Here is a 4627-nt window from a genome sequence, read left to right on the forward strand (position 1 = left end):
GCGCAGAGGAGAGAAGGGCCAAGCTGTCCTGCTATGACAGAGGGATGTGGGAACAGGTGTGCACAGGCCTTCCCTTTTCGGTGTGTGCAGATGAGTTGGATTTTTTGAAGTGACACTTACCTCAAAGGCAGAGATCCTTTGTCCTGGGACAGGCAGAGCAAAAAGAGCACTTTAGAGTTCTGTCCAGGTGAGTTGCTGGAAGGCCAGAAGGTGTTTTGTAGTGCTTGAAGGTCTGTAATTCTTGAAATAAAATTAGAATCACAGAATTGATTTGGTTGGAAAAGACTGCTAGGATCACAGAGCCCGACCTTTGCCCTAACACCACCATGTCAGCTAGACCATGGCACCAAGTGCCATGTCCAGTCTTAAACACCTCCAGGGTGTGACTCCACCACCTCCCTGGGCAGCCCATTCCAATGCCTGATGACCCTTTCTGTGAAGGAAGGTAGATGTCATACCTAGTCTGACTCTTCTAATGGAGTGGGCTCCATATTGTCATCTTTATTCCTCTCTGTCAGGTTCCCCTGAGCTCCTTTCAGGTAATAGTGTTCTCCTGCTGTGTTTCTGGTGTCTGTTCCTGCCCTACTCAGGAGGAGGAGCTACAGGCAAAGTGTTCTTTGGCCCATCAAGTCTGGAGGAGAAGACATCTTGTACTGTTGCTAAGGGTCCAAATGCTGTCCTCTTAGCTTGGGTTCATACTAAAGGGAGAGTTCATGGAGAAGAGAATCATACTGTGTTTTAATGCAAGGTTGTGTAGTGGCCCATGTGACTGGATTAGTTTCAACTTGGCCAGTTTGATGCAGGACTGGCAAGATCCATGGCTGGTGTCCTTGCTGCTGGGGCTGCTTTGTGCCTCTGGAGCTGCTGTAGTTGTTTTTGCTTTGTGAATTGCAGGAGGGAAAGCTGCTTTGAGCCAGGAGTTCCTGACCTCAAAACAGCGTGCAAATGAGCAGCCATGTGAGCAGGAACTCCAGAAATCCTGGGCTCACACCAGCCTCAGAGGTAGCCGGTGCAGACTCAGGGACACTGTTCCCGCAGTGGTGCCAGCACTTGGCTGTGAGAGTGTCTGAGAATTCACAGCACAGATTGCCTGAATGCAGTCCTGAAGGTGACGGACCTTGTCCCTTCCCCATTCTCCAGTCTGAGGTGAGGTGCTGTCTGTGTGCAGTTTCTCTTGGATGTGTTTTCTGACACCCACCCTGCCCCCCTGCCCTGCATTTACTGAAGTCACAGCAAAGCACATCTGTGCTTTCAGGGTTGCACTTAAGGGTCTTTGATTTCTCTTTCTCTGTTGAGCATCTGTCCTGCTATGGTAGATCTGTGTCACTTGCCTTGGCAGGATGTCCTCCCAGTAACAGGCTTTGTCTGGGTGCTGACTGGTCTTGGTGCTCCACCCAGCATCATGTAGCGAAACCCCACTGTGAGGCTGCAAATGGCAGTTCCCTTGTGGCTGCCAAAGTCTGTGTCCCACCTCTCTAGCGCTCTGTGGTGTTCTGCTGAGAGATTTTCATGACCACAGCTTCTGGGGCTTGCCGCTGCATAGTCTTGAGCGGAATGGGAACATGCTGTTTCTGCTCCCCATTCTGTCATGCACAGATGACAAGGGGGAGATGCTGAAGGTAGGCTGCAGTGTACCAGGTTGTTTCCTGCTGCCCTCCCAGGCTTTGCAGACAATGTTGTGGGGTCTGAGAGGCTGTTTTTATAGCAGCAGTTGCTTAGTAAGTTCATGTCATGAGCATGTTGCTGTGGACCTGCAAACTCACAGAAGTTGGGAAAGACCTTGCTTGTAAGGCTAACTGCAGGGAACCTTGAAGCTGGAAAGCAATAGCACAGATGAGAACAGGTTGAGATGCTTGGTGAACTCCTTGCTTGGAGCAGCAAGCAACATTTGCTGTTGGCTGCTGCCTGACCCCACATCTGAGATAGCACTGACCAAGGTTGGACTTGATGATCTTAAAGGACTTGATGATCTTTCCAACTTAAACAATTCTATGATTCTGAGGGCCAGAGAGCAGAGTTGGATGGCATAGGGATAGGCAGGGAAAGGCATGCCTTCCCTTCACTCTGAGACAGCAGTCTCCTCAGCTCCTCAGCTACAGCTACGCATGGGTTCTTGGCAGGTCAGGCATTTGTGAAGGGCTGGTCTGCTGATGTGTTCTCTTATTGGTGGTGTGGCTAGGAGACCTGCTGGGAGCAGTTTCTAGTAGCTGAGGAACATGAGACCTTGCAGGCAGCTGAACTGTCCATACTTGTATGCTGGGCAGAAGTGTGTTGGCCCTGACGCTGTCTGACTGTGTTGTGTCTCATCTTTGGAGAGATAAGACCACTATGGACTGCGTGAGCAAGAAGTGCATCACAGGATCCTCATCTGATTGCAAGGCTCAAAACTGATGATAACTGGGCTCAAAACTGATGTTAGCACCACTTTGTTCCATGGGAAGCTGTTGAAGCACAGCAGGAAGCACAGGAGGATACCACATGAAGTTGCTTAATACTGAGATGATCCCAAATCCAGTTAGCTTTCACATGCAACATAAGGGAGTCATCAGTCCTCTGTTCCAGGTTCCTTTCCAAGGTGTTCCAGATTGCATGGCTCAAGAGGGGAAAATCTGCATTCTTCCTCACTGAAACCCTGCTAGAGTTCCTGCTGGCTTACCCTGCACTCAAGTCATCTGTGTCACCTGATGTGTGACTTAAGGTAGTAGAAATGGAATGTGGCACTTGAGGACTAGAACACAGCTATGGATTCCTACTGGGAGGCAGCAATAGCAGGATGCTCCCTGGTACCCATGTGGCTAGCTCATGTGATTGTTTTCCTTGCTGCCTCGCAGTGGTGGTAGTCTCTTTTGAGTCTGCTTCCCTTAAGGAGACTTTTTCCTTGAATGTCTGTCCAGCTTGGAGTTGTCCATACTGGTAAATATATGTATAGAGAGGTGGAATCCTGCGTTTCTTGGAGGGTCTGCATGGCCAGTCACAGCACGCATTCCAAGAAGAGACTGTGCTGCTGCTTTGTGGGGGGATCTCAGCAGTGCCCAGAAGTTAGAGGGTTTTCCTGTGATGCAGGTGGAAAGTCTTTTCAGATACCCAACAAGTGCAAGGTGTAAACATGTGCGTGGGTTTCATATGAGTGACTTTGACTTTGTACTTTTTGAGTCTTATCCCACTTGTGTTTCACAAATGTGCTTATAGTTGATCTGCTACTCAGCACTTCTAGGCATGCCTCTCCTGGTTTGGAAGATGCTTTGCTGGGTAGTGGCTGTCCTCACTGCAAATGCTGTGGGACATGACTCAGAACAGAAGTATTATTTTTTGATACAAGTGACAGCCCATAGCTGATGGAGAAGCAGTAGTTTCATCTTATGGGGACAACGGCAACAGCAAAAAAGCAAGGGAGGCAAGTTTGTGTTAAATCTTGTAAGATGCTGCTTAGAAGTGGTGTGAATGTGGGAGGCCTCTTTCTGATTTTTCTGATTTGTGGATCTGCGCTGATTAAAGATCAGTGTGAAGGCACATAGGGCTACCTTAATACTGTGCTAGTCTCGACTTCCTGTTGCTACTAGCCTCGGCATCATACTTCACCTCTGTCCTACCTTCTGAGACCCCAGGTGAAGCTGGGAAAATCCCCCTTGATGTTTCTGCAGCTGGTGAAGTTTGTGGTTTCCTCCAGAGTTATCCCTGAACTCCAGAGGTTGCCAATCTCCTTACTGGCCCCTGGGGCAGAGACCATCTGCAGAACTTGCTTGGTGTATGTGTGGTGGCTCCTGTGGTCTGGAGATGCCTGGTGTTCACAGCAACATGCCATGCTTCTGTGGAGAACTGTTTTGATGCATTTGCCACCCTGACTTTTCCACTGCAGTACTTCCTTGGGTATGTGTCTTTGGGAGGTGCTTAGTCCTGGTCTTTGAACTCTTTTCTCCAACTCTTGTTCCCTTTTTCTTGCAGTGTATGTAATTATTGCACAGCTGATTGTTTCCAAAACAGTCTTAGTGAGCTACACACTGCTGTCACCTCTTCATTGTCAGGACCCCATTGTGCTGCATGTGCTCCCCAGTATAAGCTGCTGTTCTCTGAGGGACCTCAGAAAAACACCTGCAAACATGACATTTGTGTCCTTTCTTTGGGCGAACACTTGAGAGGAATCTGTTGAACAGTGTAGCAACAGCATCCACAAAAAGACCTTGAGTTCCTGTAGTTTTAGGTGTTCCCCCAGCTTCTGAAGCCAGATACTTTCAGGAGACTGAGACGTGGCTACCAAGAAGATGAGCATACATATTCAACAGCAAGACTGATAAAAGACCAGATAGTGAGGCTGAACATATCAATGTAAGACCATCAACTGTGCTAGCAGGACTAGATGCTTTCCTTTTGCTAATGTCTTTTTACTGTGCGTTTTCTTTCTCACAATAATCAGGATAATAACAAAAAACTAGAAACCACCTGTTGGTCTTTCTTGTTACTACTGATCGGGTTGTCTTCCAAGCCAAGACATTGTGAGTTCTGATCTTGGGCAGGGGACCTGCTAGAAGTATGTGAAGTACATTTTATTTTCTGAATAGGGTTTGTAAGGAAATGGAATGCTATTCAGAGCCAGGAGAATGATTCAAAGCGATTTTCTTTTCAATTTTAG

The sequence above is a fragment of the Cariama cristata genome, unplaced genomic scaffold (genome assembly GCF_000690535.1).
Source record: "Cariama cristata isolate BGI_N322 unplaced genomic scaffold, ASM69053v1 scaffold11069, whole genome shotgun sequence".
Taxonomy (NCBI): domain Eukaryota; kingdom Metazoa; phylum Chordata; class Aves; order Cariamiformes; family Cariamidae; genus Cariama; species Cariama cristata.